Source organism: Bos taurus, chromosome 16 (genome assembly GCF_002263795.3).
Source record: "Bos taurus isolate L1 Dominette 01449 registration number 42190680 breed Hereford chromosome 16, ARS-UCD2.0, whole genome shotgun sequence".
Lineage (NCBI taxonomy): Eukaryota > Metazoa > Chordata > Mammalia > Artiodactyla > Bovidae > Bos > Bos taurus.
In genome coordinates, this window is record NC_037343.1 from 38967328 (window position 1) to 38988183 (window position 20856).

Below are 20856 nucleotides of genomic sequence, written 5' to 3' on the forward strand. Positions count from 1 at the left end.
TGCTCTGCACTCAGCACTTTTACTGCTGTCCCCAATTTATACATTTATATTCAAGGTTCATGCTGAATCTGCATCTGTGTGAATGGAGACTGCAGCATCTTTACTTCAACCCCACTCCCAAATTTCAGGAAAGCCAGAGGACTGTCCACGGGGTAGGTGATAATGGGGGCATTTTCTGGACACTGATAGGAAGGCACTTGTCAACACTTTATTTTTGCACTAATTCTTCTGGATAGAAAGTCTACTCGGTAAGAACATCAGACCTCTCCAGACAATTCTGCTTCATCTTTTCCTGACCTAGAATTCACTAGACCTAAGTAGACTTTACATTATCGTGTATGCTTCTAATTACATACCAGCTTATATATAAACACATTCCATCAGCCCACATATCAGTTTGGAAGCACACCTTCACTCCTAACAGTAACATGAATAAAACAATAGCACTTGGCCTCTCTCTGAAGCCGTAGGCTGAATTTTGCAGAAGGGATCATATGGGCAAAAAAATTTATTTTCAGCTAAGTTCAATCGCTCAGTCGTGTCCCACTCTTTGCGACCCCATGAATCGCAGCACGCCAGGCCTCCCTGTCCATCACCAATTCCCAGAGTTCACTCAAACTCATGTCCATCGAGTCGGTGATGCCATCCAGCCATCTCATCTTCTGTCGTCCCCTTCTCCTCCTGCTCCCAATCCCTCCCAGCATCAGGGTCTTTTCCAATGAGTCAACTCTTCACATAAGGTGGCCAAAGTATAGCATCAGTCCTTCCAATGAACACCCAGGACTGACTCCTTTAGGATGGACTGGTTGGAACTCCTTGCAGTCCAAGGGACTCTCAAGAGTCTTCTCCAACACCACAGTTCAAAAGCATCAATTCTTCAGCACTCAGCTTTCTTCACAGTCCAAATCTCACCTCCATACATGACTACTGGAAAAACCATAGCCTTGACTAGACGGACCATTGTTAGCAAAGTAATATCTCTGCTTTTTAATATGCTATCTAGGTTGGTCATAACTTTCCTTCCAAGGAGTAAGCATCTTTTAATTTCATGGCTGCAGTCACCATCTGCAGTGATTTTGGAGCCCAGAAAAATAAAGTCTGACACTGTTTCCCTATCTATCTCCCATGAAGTGATGGGACCAGATACCATGATCTTAGTTTTCTGAATGTTGAGCTTTAAGCCAACTTTTTCACTCTCCTTTTACTTTCATCAAGAGGCTCTTTAGATCTTCTTTACTTTCTGCCATAAGGGTGGTGTCATCTGCTTATCTGAGGTTATTGATATTTCTCCCGGCAATCTTGACTCCAGCTTGTGCTTCATCCAGCCCAGCATTTCTCATGATGTACTCTGCATATAAGTTAAATAAGCAGGGTGACAGTATACACCCTTGACATACTCCTTTTCCTATTTGGAACCAGTCTGTTGTTCCATGTCCAGTTCTAACTGTTGCTTCCTGACCTGCATACAGGTTTCTCAAGGGGCAGGTCAGGTGGTCTGTTATTCCCATCTCTTTCAGAATTTTCCACAGTTTATTGTGATCCACACAGTCAAAGGCTTTGGCATAGTCAATAAAGCAGAAATAGATGTTTTTCTGGAACTCTCTTGCTTTTTCGATGATCCAGCAGATGTTGGCAATTTGATCTCTGGTTCCATTTATATTACCTAGAGCCAAAATCAAACCAACCAACCAACAAAAACTGATGTGGCTTGGGCTTCCCTGGTGGTCCAGTGGTTAAGAGTCAAGCTCTGGTTTGGGGAGATCTCACATGCTGCGGAGCAACTAAGCCGTGTGCCATAACTACTGAGCCTGCGCTCTAGAGTCCGGGAGCTGCAACTACTGAAGCCCATGAACTCTAGAGCCTGTGCTCTGCAATAAGAGAAACCACCACAATAAAGACTAGTCCCCACTCACTGCAACTAGAAAAAGCCTGCACACAGCAACGAAGGTCTAGCACAGCCAAAAACAACTAATTGAATAAATGTTTTTTAAAAAGCTGATGTGGCTTGACTAAGTTTTTCTTATTAGCTATGGTCCTTTATCAGTCATCCTTGTGAACAGGAATAATGCCTTCAGTATATTTGCTTTCTTAGAACACTACATCAGAATCATACAAAGAAATTTTTAAAACCATGAATCCCCAGGAACCCCCAGCCCTTTATCACAAATCCCAAAGTGTGAGACTCAAGAATCTGTGATCTTAAGTTCCTCAGATGCTTTTTCTATGGCCAGCATCAAGAGTGTGTGAGAATCACTGCCCAGAATACCTAGAACATCACTCTATATACAGTTACTTTATATAAATGTTTTTAATATTTATTTATTTGGCTATGCTGGGTCTTACTTGTGGCATGTGGTATCTAGTTCCCTGATCAGGAATCAAACCCAGGTCCCAGGTGCCCTGCATTGGGAGGCTGGAGTCTTAGCCACTGGACCACAGAGTCCCTACAAATGTTTTATACCCACACACACACACACACACACATATATTTGATGAATGAATGAATAAGTCAAGACTGTAGAAATCAGCAAATCTCTGAGTTCTAACCATACCCAAGATCTACTGGTCTAGTGTCTTTTATTTATATATATATATATATATATATATATATATATATATATATATATATGACTTCATTGAATTTTCCTAAAGAACCTTTGATCTCAGCCCTCTTGTACAGATAAGGTCTAGTCTCTTCTATCTTGCAACTTGCATTGTCTGACCTAGACAGATGCTGACTGAATTCTGATCTGTGTGACCTCACCCCATTCCACCCCAAGCAGTCACCAACAATCCTACTCAGCCAAAAAACAATGATAAGAAAACTGCTTTATTTTTACCCCTCGACTGGTAAAGTAAATAGACTGAAATCATAAATCATGGCCTCACAGAAATACCTCCTGATATTCAACATAACTACTAATTGGTTATCTACTATAGACTGTATATGTGGCAGGCACAGTAGAGAATACAGAATGATTACAAGACTTGATACTTAACCTTGAATATTCAAGTTGATAAGACAGAAGGATGTATCACATCCTATGCTGGGAGCCTTTTGATATCATCTTATTCATTCCTCAGAGCAATTCTCTAGGGGAGAAAAGTATTATCATCTCTAGGTTACAGGTGAAGAAGTTGAGGCTTAAAGAGGTTAAATACCATCTCACAATTATATACTGACAGAGTTTGTATTTGAATTTTTCTTCTTTCTGACTCTAGAATTGAAGCTATAGACCCTAAACTACTGTATATTGTTCAATGGAGATAATTATCCATTCAATGTTATCCACTCCAGAAGTATGTAATAAGCATTTACTATATACCAGGTCCTGGCATAGATGCAGATACACAGGGTCTCTGTCTTCATACAGTTTCTAGTTTAACTGGAAAAGGAGGTATTTAACAGTAAATGCAATGAGGGTTATAAGGGAGAACTACAGGATGTTATTCAGGAGTGGGTAACCAGGAACTTATTTTGGTCTAAGGACACAGGAAGTAGCCAAATCCTTCTAAACTCAGGAACTTCACTTCCCAGCTGCAGGACCTAGGGAGAATTACACTTCCTTATTTGCAAAATAATGACAGTAACACCAGCTACAGATTTTGTGAAGGTTAAGAGATACAGTGTATGTAAAGCACAGAAACTGACAAAAAGTAACCACTCAATAATTATTAATTAACAGCTATTTAAAATTTTCATTCATATTTAAGAATACACAAAAGCAGGGGTAAAACAGAGAAAAGAGCAATAGGAGAAGGAAAATGCAGGGCAAAGGCCATAAGCCAAGAGGGGCAAAGTATCACATAACTTGCTGTAAGATCCAGTCCTGGAGAAGGTCCCCAAGCTTTTTGGCAGCAGGGACCGGTTTCATGGAAGACAATTCTTCCACAGGCCTGGGGAAGGGGGATGGTTTCAGGATGATTCAAGTGCATTATATTTATTATGTACTTTATTTCTATTATTATTACATCAGCTCTACCTCAGATCATCAGGCCTTAGATCCCAGAAGCTGCGGTCCCCTGCTGTAGAGAGCTCTGCCAGAGACAGCTGGACAGGCAGGTGGGGACCATATCAAGCCTTCAGGTAAAGATGTTTATCTTTGTACAAAGGCAACTGAAGCACCTAAAGGAATTTAAGACAAGAAGAGACTTGTTGAGATTCAAATTTTAAAAGACAACACCAAGGGAGGGTGGAGAGAATTTGTTTCATTTTATCAGATCAGATCAGATCAGATCAGTCGCTCAGTCGTGTCTGACTCTGCGATCCCATGAATCCAGCACGCCAGGCCTCCCTGTCCATAACCAACTCCTGGAGTTCACTCAGACTCACGTCCATAGAGTCAGTGATGCCATCCAGCCATCTCATCCTCTGTCGTCCCCTTCTCCTCCTGCCCCCAATCCCTCCCAGCATCAGAGTCTTTTCCAATGAGTCAACTCTTCGCATGAGGTGGCCAAAGTATTGGAGTTTCAGCTTTAGCATCATTCCTTCCAAAGAAATCCCAGGGCTGATCTCCTTCAGAATGGACTGGTGGCTCAGACAGTAAAGCGTCTGCCTACAATGCCGGAGACCTGGTTTCAATCCCTGGGTCAGGAAGATCCTCTGGAGAAGGAAATGGCAACTCACTCCAGTACTCTTGCCTGCAAAACCCCATGGACGGAAGAGCCTGGTAGGCTATAGTCCGTGGAGTCGCAAAGAGTTGGACACGACTGAGCGACTTCACCTTCACTGTGTGTGTGTGTATATATATATATAGGCAAATTGCCAACATCCGATGGATGATCGAAAAAGCAAGAGAGTTTCAGAAAAACATCTATTTCTGCTTTATTGACTATGCCAAAGCCTTTGACTGTGTGGATCACAATAAACTGTGGAAAATTCTGAAAGAGATGGGAATAACAGACCACCTGACCTGCCTCTTGAGAAACCTGTATGCAGGACAGGAAGCAACAGTTAGAACTGGACATGGAACAACAGACTGGTTCCAAATAGGAAAAGGAGTACGTCAGGCTGTAGATTGTCACCCTGTTTATTTAACTTATATGCAGAGTACATCATGAGAAACGCTGGGCTGGAGGAAGCACAAGCTGGAGTCAAGATTGCTGGAAGAAATATCAATAACCTCAGATATGCAGATGACACCACCCTTATGGCAAAAAGTGAAGAAGAACTAAAGAGCCTCTTGATGAAAGTGAAAGGAGAGTGAAAAAGTTGGCTTAAAGCTCAACATTCAGAAAACTAAGATCATGGCATCCGATCCTGTCACTTCATGGCAGATAGATGGGTAAACAGTGGAAACAGTGTCAGACTTTATTTTTCTGGGCTCCAAAATCACTGTGGATGGCGATTACAGCAATGAAATCAAAAGACGCTTACTCCTTGGAAGGAAAGTTATGACCAACCTAGACAGCATATTAAAAAGCAGAGACATTACTTTGCCAACAAAGGTCCGTCTAGTCAAGGCTATGGTTTTTCCAATAGTCATGTATGGATGTGAGAGTTGAAGTATAAAGAAAGCTGAATGCTAAAAAATTGATGCTTTTGAACTGTGGTATTGGAGAAGACTCTTGAGAGTCCCTTTGACTGCAATGAGGTCCAACCAGTCCATCCTAAAGGAGATCAGTCCTGGGTGTTCATTGGAAGGACTGATGTTGAAGCTGAAACTCTAATACTTTGGCCACCTGATGCAAAGAGCTGACTCACTGGAAAAGACCGTGATGCTGGGAAAGACTGAGGGCAGGAGGAGAAGGGGACAACAGAGAATGAGATGGTTGGATGCCATCACCGACTCGATGGACATGGGTTTGGGTGGACTCTGGGAGTTGGTGATGGACAGGGAGGCCTGGCGTGCTGCAGTTCATGGGGTTGCAAAGAGTTGGACACGACTGAGCAACTGAACTGGACTGAACTGATAGGCTTCCCTGGTGGCTTAGTGGTAAAGAATCTTCCTGCCAATGCAGGAGACTCAGATTCTATCCCTGGTCCAGGAAGATTCCCCTGGAGAAGGAAATGACAACCCACTCAAGTATTCTTGCCTAAGAAATCCCATGGACAGAGGAGGCTGTCAGGTGGGCTACAGTCTGTGGGGTCACAAAGAGTGAGACAAGACTTAGCAACTGAACAACTATATATGCATGTGTGTGTGTAATAATTTCCAATTAGTCTGCACGTGCAGCTTTAGTAATTTCAGTGATGAGTGTGTTACCTTGATTGTGGTAATAGTCTCACAGGTGTAAGTCAAATTTTATCAACTTTTACACTTTAAATATATGCAGTATGTGCACGCGTGCTAAGTCACTTCAGCCATATCCGACTCTTTGTGACCCTATGGACTGTAGCTTGCCAGCCTCCTCTGTCCATGGGATTCTCCAGGCAAGAATACTGGAGTGGGTTTCCATGACCTTCTCCAGGGGATCTTCCCTACCCAGGGATTGAATCCATGTCTCTTATGTCTCCTGCACTGACATGTGTGTTCTTTACTGCTGGCACCACCTGAGAAGCATATGAACTATATTTTATGTCAAATATACCTTTCACTTTGACCCAGCTTTCTGGAGCTATTAGTAATTGCTCTCCACTCTTCCCTTGGACATATTGGACACCTTCTGACCTGGGGGGGTTCATCTTCCAGTGTCATGATCTTTCTGCCCTTTCATACTGTTCATGGGGTTCTCATGGCAAGAATACTGGAGTGGGTTGCCATGAACTTCAGCGGACCATATCTTATCAGAACTCTCCTCTATGGTCCGTCCGTTTTGGGTAGCCCTGCACATAGCTTTATTGAGTTACGCAAGCTCCTTCGCCATGACAAGGTTGTGATCAATGAAAGGGATTAAACATAATAAATTATTTTCTTAAAAAATAAGCAATTTTTATCAAAGATAGGAAGACAAATTAGCAGTGGCCAAAATACTCTACTCAGATGATGGATGGTGAGGGCTTAGATTATTATGATGGCAGCAACTGGAATGGAGAAAAAACTTGATGCTTCATTGGATATGGAGGGTATGAAGGATAAAGTGTGAAAGAGAAGAATCTGGGGATTTTCCAGATTACTAGTTTGAGCAAGCTAGGTAGATGGTGGTATTGCAAGTTAAGTTCCCTAGAGAAGAAACAAAAACTAGCATGCAGAACTTTAATTAGACTGCTCTTGGGATCAACACCAGTGAAAGGGGGAGAAGAAAGCAGAATTAGACTGAGAATTAGCTAGCCCTTTGTGGAGCTCTGGAACAGAGATGGCCCTTCAAATAGCCCACAGAGGAGGTTGAAAGGCCAGACCTTTACACCATCACACCAATGGGACAAGAGGAAGGAGGAGCAGCCTTGGGCAAAGCAGCTCTCTTCAGATGAGGCAATGCCCAAAGAGGACTCATATCTGCAGGCCACTGCCAGCCAGCCATCTCTCAGGAACCGGAAAAATAAGTCATTAATTTGGGCAGCATATATCAGGGTCCTCCACTGTTGGGGACCCTCTCACTGAGAGACATAGGACACTTAGTTCTTAGACTGATAACAACTTTACATATAATGAAGGCACAAACAGCACTCAAGGAGGATTCTATAAATAGTTTGATAACAAAGTCTAAATCTGATGGTTACAAAACGGTTTTAGAAGCCTCAATTTCTGAAATCACACCACTGCAGGAAAAACTCTCCAATTTCTTAAGATGATAATGATGAAGTTTCTTTGGAAATAAAAATAATCTGAGGAGACTGACTCTATTTCTCTATTTCTCTCCATCCACACTGTAGGATTCAAACCCACCTCCCCACCCCAAGCCCTGACTACTCCTTTGATTATCATTCTAGCCTCCTAAAACAGTTGCTCCTATGCTCAGCCAACCTGTTCTCTCCATTTCAAATACTAACCATTTATACTAACTACTAACCAGCAGCTAGCACAGTGCCTGGTGCATAGTACCTGCTCAATTAATACTTGTTGAAAGAAAAAAATGAGTAAGGAATAATATACATTATACTGTATTCAATGTATAATGCCACGAAAATTCATGAATTTCACCTAGACTAGATAATATCCCAGTATAAATTCATCCAAAGGCTCCTCTTGCCCCTGGGGTAGAATCTGACTCAGTTTATAAGGTTCTTGGCAGTATAGTCTCTGATCACCTCTGCAGTTTTGCTTTTTACTCCAATCTCTCCTCTTTCTCCTTACGTCCTCAAGGAGTCCTCAAACATGCCATGTTCCCTTTGGTTTAGGGGTGTGTTTCCACATGATGTTTCCTCTGCCTGGACCATTCTTCACCCTTCTCTATATACAAGCCAACTGCCTCTCTTTCCCTAAACACTGTTCTACTAAATATTGCCATACCTCCCCCATCACAGACACACACTCATTCTTAACATACATCCACATATGTCGCTAATTCCTATACAATGTTGCTGCTGCTGCTGCTAAGTCGCTTCAGTCGTGTCTGACTCTGTGTGACCCCATAGACAGCAGCCCACCAGGCTCCTCTGTCCCTAGGATTCTCCAGGCAAGAACACTGGGGGAAAAAAAAAGAAGAACACTGGAGTGGGTTGCCATTTCCAATGCATGAAAGTGAAAAGTAAAAGTGAAGTCGCTCAGTCGTGTCAGACTCTTAGCGACCCCATGGTCCGCAGCCGACCAGGCTCCTCCGTCTGTTAGGATTCACCTTCCCTGACCAGCCCTCTCTGCAAATCTGGTTTAGGTGCCCATTCTTTCAGTTCACATGCTACCTTTTAATTCCCTCATCAGACCATTTATAACCATTAATTATAACTACTTGTAATTTTTTTAACCTCGCCCCACTTGATTATACTCTCCCTGAGAACAGGAGTTTAGACTGCTTTATTCATTTTTATCTCCTTTGTGGCTGGCACAGTGCCTAGAACATCATGCATGCTCAGTCGTGTCCAACTCTTTTTGACCCCATGGACTGTAGCCCGTCAGGCTCCTCTGTCCATGGGATTTCCCAGGCAAGAATACTGGAGTGGGTTCCCATTTCCTTCTCCAGAGGATCTTCCCAACTCAGTGATCAAACCTGAATCTCCTGCATTGGCAAGCGGATTCTGTACCACTGTGCCACCTGGTAAGTTCTTAATAAATATTTGTTGAAGGAAAAAGAAAGCATAACATATATTAAATGTTACATATTAAAATCAAAGTAAATAATACAGATTCATGATACACATCATGACATTTACAAATAGACAAATGGCAAATATGCCATTTGAGTAATGTATTAAAAATTCCCATTCCATTTATTTTCTGCTATCCACTTCAAAAAGGTGAATTCTCCCCATGACATGAGGTCATCTCATTGACCTCATGAAATTCTATGGAACACTTACTTGCAAGATTGATGTAAATTCTTTAAAGCAAAATTCCCTCTAGGCTGATTTAGGGAAACTGTCTTCTAATACAAGGTGGCAATAATTAGCTACGATTTGTTAACAATCCACTTCATCTTAATAAGTCCTTAAACCCTCAACTATTACCAAGGGCTGGCTGGCCAGCTCAGAAGTCACACTGTTAGAGAACAGGCAACAAGTTGTTGCTCCTTGTTTTTTTCCTCCACCGTACCTGGAAAAAACTTACCTTATGCAAATCTGAGTGAACAAAAAATGATAATGATAATCTTGAGCCCAAATTTTCTTTAATATTTTGATCTTAGATAAAGGTCAAGAAGCTTTCCTGGTGGTCCACTTCTACTGTACTCCCAGTGCACTTCCACCACAGGGGCACAGGTTCACTCCCTGGTCAGGGAACTAAGATCCTGCATGTTATGTAGCCTGGCCAAAAAAAAAAAAAAAAACAGTCAAAATGTCCAGCAAATAACTAGAACTTATATTTGCATGGTACCAAATAAGCATAAATACTTTCTCATTACCTCCTCGTTTCATAACACTGGTAAAGCTGGATAATTAATTCATTGCTGAAATGTTGATTCAATTTGAATTTTAAGGAGAATGACTGTGGATTTCACTCTCTAAATCAATAAGCTGGTTACTTCAGTGTTTTTATTTGTATCAGACCAAATTACTGTTGATGTATTACTTAATGATTTTAAGCAACATTATTTCTTGCTTTTGGTGTTGACCTTTTAACAATGAATATTTGTTCATGCTTATTCTTTCTGTGCTTTTTAAATAATCACTTTAAATCACATCCTGTTGTTGAGTTGAGGGCGATTTCACTAGTAATGGTCATGTAGCATAATGCTCTACTGGTAAGAAAAGAGCCTAATCTAGTCAATAGCATCATCACTGTCCCTCCAGGTTAGACAGCAAGTGATGAAGAGATACACTCCTTGAGTGAGGGTCACAGAAAGTATGCAAAGAGCCTTCCAGACAAGCTGGGAGAATGATGACATCAGCCTTGCTTGAAGCTAGACCTAAGTTCAAATACCAACTCTAGCACCAATCAGCACTGTGAGCTCAAAGTAAGCCCCAGATCCTTTTGAGCACAGTTTTATCAACTGCATTGCAATCTGCCACGTAAAATGATATGTGTAAACTACCACATAATTGCACTCATCTCACACACTGGCAAAGTAATCCTGTGTGAAGATGAACTTCCAGATATTCAAGCTGGATTTAGAAAAGGCAGAGAAACCAGAGATCAAATTGCCAAAATCCGCTGGATCATTGAAAAAGCAAAAGAGTTCCAGAAAAACATCTACTTATGCTTTATTGACTATGTCAAAGTGTGGATCTCAACAAACTGTGGAAAATTCTGAAAGAGATGGGAATACCAGACCACCTGACCTGCCTCCTGGGAAATCTGTATGCAGGTCAAGAAGCAACAGTTAGAAATGGACATACAACAGACTGGTTCCAAATAGGAAAAGGAGTATGTCAAGGCTGTATATTGTCACCCTGCTTATTTAACTTATATGCAGAGTACATCATGAGAAATGCTGGACTGAATGAAGCACAAGCTGGAATCAAGATTGCCAGAAGAAACATCAATAACCTCAGACATGCAGATGACACCACACTTACGGCAGAAAGTGAAGGAGAACTAAAGAGCCTCTTAATGAAAGTAAAAGAGGAGAGTGAAAAAGTTGGCTTAAAACTCAACATTCAGAAAACTAAGATCATGGCATCCGGTCCCATCACTTCATGGCAAATAGATGGGCAAACAATGGAAAACAGTGACAGACTATTTTGCGGGGCTCCAAAATCACGTAGATGGTGACTGCAGCCATGAAATTAAAAGACACTTGCTCCCTGGAAGAAAAGTTACAACCAACCTAGACAGCATATTAAAAAGCAGAGACATCACTTTGCCAACAAAGGTCTGTCCAATCAAAGCTATGTTTTTTCCAATAGTCATGTACAGATATGAGAGTTGGACTATAAAAAAAGCTATGCCGAAGAATTGATGCTTTTGAATGGTGGTGTTGGAGAAGACTTTTGAGAGTCCCTTGGACTGCAAGGAGATCCAACCAGTCGATTCTAAAGGAAATCAGTCCTGAATATTCATTGGAGGGACTGATGCTGAAGCTGAAACTCCAATACTTTGGCCACCTTATGCAAAGAACTGACTCACTGGAAAAGACCCTGATGCTGGGAAAGACTGAAGGCAGGAGAAGGGGACGACAGAGGATGAGATGATTGGATGGCATTATCGACTTAATGGACATGAGTTTGAGTAAGCCTCAGGAGTTGATGATGGACAAGGAAGTCTGGCATGCTGCAGTCCATGGGGTTGCAAAGAGTTGGACATGACTGAGTGACTGAACAGAACTATATTAAAAAGATTCAGAATAGTGCTGGCCCCCATTAAGCATGTGATAATTTTTTTTAGTTTTTATTGAATTTGTTAGAATATTACTTGTATTATATGTTTTGCTTTTTGGTCACGAGGCATGTGGGATCCTGACTAAGGATTAAACCTGTACCCCCTGCATTGGAAGATGAAGTCTTAACCACTGGACTGCCAGGGAAGTCCCAGCATGTAATAATTTGCAGCTATACCAGGGTTATATGCAGTAGTTAATGCAGCACCAACAGCCAAATGAGAAACACAGCACTGATGTGTTCAGTTGCTGCCAGGGGCTCCTCAGGCCAAACTTCTTGGTTTTCTGCAACCTGGCTAACTCCTCAAGGTTAAAAGAACCTTCTCTGTTTATCAGACAAGGCTCCCTTCCTCTTGCGTGCATACACGTTAAGTCGCTTAAGTCATGTCCGACTTTTTGAGACCCAGTGGGCTGTAGCTTGCCAGGCTCCTCTGTCCACGGGATTCTCCAGGCAAGAATACTAGAGTGGGTTGCCATGCCCCCCTCCAGGGGATCTTCCAGACCCAGGGATCAAACCCGTGTCTCTTATGTCTTGGCAGGTGAGTTAGTGGTCTCCAGAAAGGGCATCTTCTCAGCACATCATGGAGATCAGAAGGAGACCTTAATGTGGAAGAACTTTAGAACTAAGATCTATGTCCCTGCTTCATTGCAGCCAGCATAGGGTAACTAACTGCCCCATCCTGCCCTGGACTGTTTCCTGGATCATGGGACTTTCAGTACTAACACCATGACAGTCTCATGCAAACTGAGATGACTTATCATCCTAGCATTTTCCAAGACTGGGCAGGTAGCCTGATAATATGTAGCCTAACAAGTAAGTGGTGGGATGGTTAGATAGCATCACTGACTAAACGAACATGAATTTGAGCAAACTCCAGGAGATAGTGGAGGACAGAGGAGCCTGACATCCATGAGGTTGCAAAGAGTCAGACAAGACTTAAGTGATCGAACAACAACAATAAATTGTATTAATACTATAATGATTAAGACTTTCCAATTAAAACTCTCATGTAGGTAATAATGAACATTGAAATGAAGAATTTCATTTCATTGCAATTTACCCAGGCTATTGAAAACTTTGAGAAGCTTTTTCTCATTCTCTTTGAATCACTATTTCTCTTTTCTTTATAAAGTTAACAATGGTTCGAGTATTGTGCTATTAATTCCCATTTGAAGCAATTAACTCACTGATACTCTTAGCAACACAAAGAACTATTTCTGAAATAACTGTTTAATTAACCCCAGCAGAAATAAGAATGGAGAATACAAAGAAACAGAATCTGAACTGGGGATGAAATTTTGAACCACATGAAATTCTCTTCTTTCACAGAAGCCTGCTGCTACTGCTGCTAAGTCGCTTCAGTTGTGTCCGACTCTGTGCGACCCCACAGATGGCAGCCCACCAGGCTTCGCGGTCCCTGGGATTCTCCAGGCAAGAATACTGGAGTGGGCTGCCATTTCCTTCTCCAATGCAAGAAAGTGAAAAGTCAAAGTGAAAGTGAAAAGTGAAAATGAAGTCACTCAGTCATGTCCGACTCTTAGCGACCCCATGGACTTCAGCCTACCAAGCTCCTCTGCCCATGGGATTTTCTGGGCAAGAGTACTGGAGTGGGGTGCCATTGCCTTCTCCGCCATAGAAGCCTAAAGGTTATTCAAAATATCTAGTTCTAGTGCTAACAAAGAAATGTACTATCATGAAACAATGCCATTTGCAGGAACTGTGGATGGAATTAGAGATTATCATACCAAGAGAAATAAGTCAGAGAAAGAGAAATATCATATGATATCACTTATATGTGGAATCTAAAAAAAAGATGCAAATTAACTCATTTTCAAAGCAGAAACAGACTTAAGACAAAACAAACATTATTACCACAGTGGAAGGGGTGGTGGAGGGATAAATTTGGAGTTTGGGATTAACAGATACATACTACTTTATATAAAATAGATAAAGGAACTATATCTTGTAATGGAACTATATCTTACAATGGAAAAGAATCTGAGAACACAGATGCATATGTATATATATATATATGTCAATTAAAAAAGAGAAATTTATTATCAATCTTACTTATTTTCATTACTATGTGGCAATAAATGATTTGAATTCGTGGCTTCTTTTACACATTTTACATACAATCTGTTGGGCAACAAAAAAGTTAAAAGTGACTTATACTTTCAGAAATGCTACAGGTAGCAACCAAAGTTACAATTTTAGACATAATAACTGAGTACTGTATTTATGTTTATCAGCAACATTTCAAGTTTCTCTTTCTGGCCTAAAACATTTAGAAATCACCTTTTCTATATTTTCAATTACCACCTGCCTAGCTTCTTTGCAATCATTTCTACTTTGCATTCCCTAGATCTCTCCCTTTCCTTTTGGCCTCTGGATCCTTGCCCTATAACATTACTCACTTCCTGACTTCGGTGAGTAACTTCCAACCTGAGGCAAAACTGTAAACCAGTAAGTCTCTTTCCTCCATCTCCTTCCTCTTCCCCTTTCTTCTCCATGATACCCTCAGTTCATTAATGATATTATACCCTCTTGACTTAAATCCACTGCTCCAAGAACTTAGTTTCTCTTCTCAGCTAAGAAAATTCCGGGGGTGGACAGTAAATCCCAATTATTCAAATTTCTTTGACGCACAACTTGCAATGAATGAACAATGCTTTTATCCAAAAAGCACCTTTTATTCCATTATTTTAAAAAAGGGTCTGCTAAGCAAATTAATAATAGTCTGACAAATAATGAAAATCTTTAAAGTAATATTCCATTATTTTATACATAATGGAATATTTTTATATAACATACAATATATTTAGTATATAACTTCTTAGAAGTTCACAGAAGTAGTTTTTCAAAGCACTGGCAATACATTTTCTTTATTGGCAAAATTACAATATCTGTTGAGGTTTATAAAATGAGCTTACAATTTCATTCAGTATTTGGGAATTATGGTTTTCATTACATCAGGCTCATACTATTTCACAATTTACTAAATATGATATGCTGGACTATTGGTGAAAGGAAACTAAAATTGTCAGGTGCACACAAACATTTAAGAAACACCATTACTAATGAAGCATGAAACCTTCATTGGTTCTTTTTCATCGCATACCTAATAAATTTTCAGTATCTACAGGTTTACAGATTCAATTTCAATGAGAAGGGTAGAAACTCAATGAAACCACTAGCTAATAAGGCTCGACAATCACAAACAAAGTAGGTCATATTGTTTGGAGAATCAATTTGTTTTCAGTAAAAAAACTAGACTGTCCTTATTTCATATATCAACTGGCAATTTGCTAATGTTATCTTAATGTTTAAAAAGCACAACAGGAAATTAAACGCATGTTTTCATTCAAACTGTCATGAAAACATTTTTGTTACCAATGACAAATTTATCTACACCAAAAGGGTGTTAGGGGAGATTTGCAAATAATCCAAAACAAAATAAAACTTTTTAAAGAGTACTATTTGGCTTTGGACATTGCACCAATACCTAGTGATGGCAGTCAGATTTTTCCCAAGATATTTGAAACAGGGATGATAAGACCGCTTCCTGAAAGTTAAACTTTAAGATTATATACAATGGATACGAGCAGAAGTAGGCAAAGTCACCTTTAAAATGCAAACTTGCCTGACTTGATTGTGACTTGATTTTATTGAAGAATATTGCTAAAAGGTTTGGGTAGCCATGGAAACAGAGAAAAGAGCATACAGAGGCACCTGAGGGCCAGTGTCCATCCAAATGCTGTCAGGAGAGAAGACGCCCAAATCAACAGAGCAGCAAGATGTCCCTACTGTACTGGAGATCAATATATAAAGCTCCAACTATTGGAAACTGAGTATTTCTATCTTTGGGATGAAATTGTCCTGTCATGGAGATAGATGAATCAAGAACAGTCTATACACACAACTCAGCTTGTTCTGAATTTGTGCTCATCAAGCAACCTTCTGATAATGTCTTTGGTTTCCTAAGTAAGTTTGTCTACATAGAAAATGCACTGGCTTTCCATCCTGAGTATTCAGGTACACAAAGTACAGCTCTTGGAAATTAATAACTATTCTGGTTGCACATGCTAGTCTTGTGACCTTGGTTAAGGTAAGTTCATCTGATTGCTGGAGCTGTTGCATGTTGCTAATGAAAGACACTTCTGTTCTAACATACTCCAGACAACATTCTAGAGTATTCTGGAAAATTCACCAAAGTAATGCTTCCTGTCTGCTTGAGGGCGGCCAGCAGGCCTTTCCCTGGCTATGCCAGCCAAGTGCTTCCGTTTCAAAAGATCATTGATATCAATGGTGTGGGGGCTGAATGCCTGTGATTTACCTCTCTTTATTATTTTATTTGTTCCAACACTTCTACAGTGACAATTTCATAATCATAATGGTGTAGAAGACAGCTAACCTGTTTGAGCTTTATTTAAAGACTAAAAAAATGCAATCTTTTTAAATCTGACACACAATGCTATATAGTTACACATGCATGCACACTGCTGCCAGGCTGTTAAGTCGCTTCAGTCGTGTCCGACTCTGTGCGACCCCATAGACGGCAGCCCACCAGGCTCCCCCATCCCTGGGATTCTCCAGGCAAGCACACTGGAGTGGGTTGCCATTTCCTTCTCCAATGCATGAAAGTGAAAAGTGAAAGTGAAGTCGCTTCAGTCATGTCCCACTCTGTGAGACCCAGTAGATGGCAGCCCCCCAGGGGCAGCCCCCCATCCGTCCATGGGATTTTCTAGGCAAGAGTACTGGAGTGGGGTGCCAATATATACACTGTACATATGTATGCACACATTTATCATTCGTTTCTCATAACAACTTTATGAGTCATGAATTTTTTTCATTACACATTAAAACTCTTCCTGGGACTTCTGCTGTGGTTCAGAGGTTAAGACTATGCCTTCCAACGTAGGGGTAAAGGGTTCAATCCCTGGTGGGAAAATCAAGGTCCCACACGCCCGTGGGTGCAGCCAAAAATTTTAAAACAAAAAAAACCAAACCATTTTTCTGACTGTAAAATCTGGGTATTATAGAAAGGTGAACATAACATTTTTTTAAAAATCTGATGGCTTTAAACACTATTAATGTGTTCGCCTTTACAAATAGTTCAAAATATATTTTAAAGTTTTTTCCTATAAATATGCATATGCTAATACTATGCTAAGTCGCTTCAGTCGGGTCGGACTCTGTGCGACCCCATAGACGGTAGCCCACCAGGCTCCCCCGTCCCTGGGATTCTCCAGGCAAGAACACTGGAGTGGGTTGCCATTTCCTTCTCCAATGCATGAAAGTGAAAAGTGAAAGTGAAGTCGCTCAGTCGTGTCCGACTCCTAGCGACCCCATGGACCGCGGAGCTGGCTCCGCGGTCCACGGGATTTTCCAGGCAAGAGTACTGGAGTGGGGTGCCATTGCCTTCTCCAAAATATGCATATATGTGTTTTTTTAATATGTGTGTTTTTATAACATATTTACGGCATAAGCATATTATGGCTTAAGCACTTCCCTTATCTTTAGATATTACTCAGAATTTAACAGCTTTCAAATATTCCATAATATCAATATATCATAATGTATTTATCTCTATATCTTTAACAACACACAAGTATTGGTGTTATGAGTACTGAGTGTTGTGTTTGCACCTTTCTAGAAAATACCAACATATTGCCAAATATCAAGGTTAAATTTTACGCATAGCTTAATTTTAATTAAACTGTCAAACTGTTGTTTGAACCAAGTCACACAACTATCCAACACCTACCAAGAGTGCTCACTTCTCTGAAGCATAACAACCTGTAATTGAGGTCTCTCGAAGAGTTTTTGGAGAGATCTCAAACAAAATCTTTGCCCTGCAGCGCGAGCTCTAATCTTTGGAACGCCCTCCGTCCAGCAAGAGGCGCCGTAGCCTTCCGCCGGGGTTGGGCCGCCACGGAGTCCTCACGTGATCCGGCCGTCTCCGCGCCGTGGGGGCGGTCTCGGGGATTCGCCTTACGCACGCCGCCGCATGACGTCGTACGTAGGGGCTGGCTAGCCGCCATCTTGCTTCTTTTTCTCGCTCGCTATCTGCCTCTCGGGCGGCAGCGAAAGTGCTTTGGCGGTTTCTCCATCCTGTAGCTTCGGCTTTCCGGGTCCCGTGGTCCTTCCAGCCGCCCCCTACCCCTATTTCCCCTTTCCCTTTCCCCGTATCAGAACTCGGCGGAACCCCTCGAAGTGCGCAAACACACTCAGCTTGACACCCTGGCGGGTAAGGAAAGCGAGGGCGTAGGAGCTGTGATCAAAGCGGGCCCCATCGGGGAGGGCTGGCGTGGGGCGTCCCGGGGCATGGGAGCGCACCCCGACCCTGGTGCCCAGCGTCGGGGGAGCCGCGTGCAGTGGGGCCTTCGGGTCTGGCATCCCCTTTTTTCTCGTTTACTACCATCGTCTCTGCTTCTGGGGGAGCCTCGGCCTCCTGCTCGGGGAGCGGGAAACCGGGGTCGGATCCGCCCCATGTGGTCTGCAGCGGGAGTTCCGGACCGTCGGTCTCCTCCCACCCAGGCCTTAGCTCAGGCCCTGAAGGGGGATTACGCGTGTTGCCGGTTAAGGGAAGGGAGTTTTCCTTCCCGCAGGAGAGACGGGTGCGCGGTCTCTTTTCGTAGTGTGGGCACGCGTTCCCCAGACTGAAGGGCTCAGGTAGGCCCTTTAATGCCTGCCTTTTCTTCGCGTTCAGTGAGGGTGAAATTTGCAATGAGTCGTGTGCGGGAGAGACCGGGTTAAAGATCGGCTCGGTCAGGGGCTCTTGAGGGAATCAGCACCGTTCCTACTTCCGCTAGGGACGTGCTGCCCCCACTCCAGAGGCGGGTTCGGATAGCCTTTTCTCCCCATAGGCCTCTCCATCCCCTCACCTGTAGGGTGAATCCCACCCTGCGGCTTCCTGGCTTTGAGATAGCGTTAGTATTGGTGTTACGGTAAAGGCCCCACTTTAGGACTTGAAAAAGACATGGTGGGTGGGAGCGGGCAATAGGAATCCTGTTAAATTCTTCCTTTCCTCGAGGGGAATATGTCTAATTCCTTTAAAGGGATGTATATTTGTTTTGACCTGATGTGAGATTCTTTTGAGGTTTCTGACATGCCTGATGTTTGCTGGCTTCTAAGGCTACCCGGATTTCCGCATTGACCGATCTTCAACCTAGGTCCATAGATTCATACCTCGCCAGGGTACTTGGAATTGTACAGTAGGCGGCTGTGCTGTAGGATTTTCATTTGGAATGCCCTCAGAAGAATCAGTATTCTTGATTGGAAGGCTTGATAGGTTACTCTTGCAGATAGAAATGATAGGATGATAACTTAAGCGCCCATCAAGTCCAGCTCCAGCATTTGTTAAAAGTAGATATAACCGCCCTTGTTGGTAATTAAGATGCTGCTTTGACTGGAGCCATTTTTAGGTGTGTGCCATCAGATGCACTGCAGCATCTTTTCTGGCCCACCTCAGATGCATTGATCTCCTAAAAAGAGGAGGAATAGATGGAATTTGAGTTTCTAGCATATAATCAACTAGTAATTCTCTCCTTTTCCGTAGTGGAATTTTCAGAATATAGACTTTTAATTTTACTTTTATATTTTGGTCGAGTGAGTTCTATATATGGTTGTTTTCCCACCTCCACTAGTTGACCTTTACTGAGCACAGAAATATGCTCTTTACATACATTCTCTTTGTTAATCTTACAACAAGCCTTTGAGGGAGGTACTATCATCATCCCCATTTTACAGATGAGGAAATGAAATTTGAGAAATGAAAGTGGTTTGACCAAGGTCACAGGGCAGTTTTTGATGGTGCATAGGTTCAAACCCAGATTGTCTAAACAGAAGGGGGATGCTTTGAGCTATCAAGCTGTCTCCCTGTTCTTTGTAATTTTGTAAACTATAGTAACTAAATAAGATACAGTATTATTAGCCTAGTTTTTGTTTTGCTTGAGTCAATATAGAAACATTGTTGCATGTGAAGGTTAAAGTGTCGCAAGATGTAAAAAATAGATTACAGCTATTCTGGGGATGGGGTAGAAGCTAATTTTTGTACTTTGTATGATTTAAAGGACAATTGAGTAACAGCTCTATGGTATAACATGAGTTTTAAATTCTGCTATCTGGCCTGTATTGATAAAATATTTTCTCATCTGTAAACTGGAGATGATAATAACTCCTTCAAAGAAGTCTTGCCATAGGATTATCATAGATAATGTATGTAAAGGGCTTATTGCTGTGCTCATACATACTAAGACGTCAACTAGCAGTGGAAGGAGAATGGCAGGATAATGGTAGAAGAAAACACTCTCAGCAGAGGGTAACCTGTATATTTTCAGAACAGGGTATACCTTCTTTGATAACTTAATAAATAGTCCACCCCCCCTTTTTTTTTTTAAGATATTTTTAGACCTAAATATCTTTTTTACAAAACACGTGTGTGTTAGGTTTTGTTTCTTAAAGATTTCTTCATGTTCTGAAGTCAGTACACCTGGTATCAATATATTGGACATGACTGAAAATACAGAAGTTCTGCCTCATCCCAATTCCTGTCTCTCCTCTACCCTTACCCCTCTGTCTTTACTGGTAATATATCTTTGAAGACTAAATTATGTCCTCCAAGACTATATTAAACCTCCAAGTGATTTCCTCCCTCTGTCGTCTCCCAAACACCACTTCAGTATGTAAGTCACTTGAGTAACTTGTGTTTCAGATTCTATTTATGCTGTATTTGTGTAAGGCAAGGATTGATCACTGATAAAATGTTAACACAAATTGGTATAGAATCCTGTTCTTACCATGAAGGAGATCCAGAAGTTGTGTCTGCTTGAGTTATGACTAATATACCTTCAGTAAAGCAAAACTTGTCATTTTATGAACTGGCAAACCCCATGAAAACTTCTCAGTCTATGTTAACTGTTGTTTAGAATTGATATGTTAGTTTTGAGTCATAACATTTTAAACTTCTCAGTAATGCCCTTGATGCATCAGTCAGTACATCTTTTGGGATAAAAGTGTTCTCTGGGGAGGCTAGCTTCAGTAAACTTTTTATTGTGTATCCACCA

At 41.6% G+C, this 20856-nt stretch overlaps 1 protein-coding gene and 1 long non-coding RNA gene across 14 annotated transcripts in view; one reads left to right on the forward strand and one right to left on the reverse strand.

The window, feature by feature from the left end:
• Positions 1–2652: 2652 nt before the first annotated feature.
• LOC104974427 (uncharacterized) lies at positions 2653–17838 on the reverse strand. The gene is made up of 4 exons (XR_811920.4): positions 17556–17838; positions 9582–9775; positions 3984–4126; positions 2653–3897 (listed from the first exon to the last, which is right to left on the reverse strand). It is a non-coding gene; the product is annotated as an uncharacterized lncRNA (long non-coding RNA).
• Positions 17806–20856, forward strand: part of PRRC2C (proline rich coiled-coil 2C) — a 95332-nt gene continuing 92281 nt past the window's right edge. For 12 of the 13 annotated variants that reach the window (XM_024976108.2, XM_024976100.2, XM_024976111.2 and 9 more), the window contains exon 1: positions 17849–18038. The gene's annotated coding sequence lies outside the window, so the exon portion shown is untranslated. 13 annotated transcript variants of the gene reach the window in all.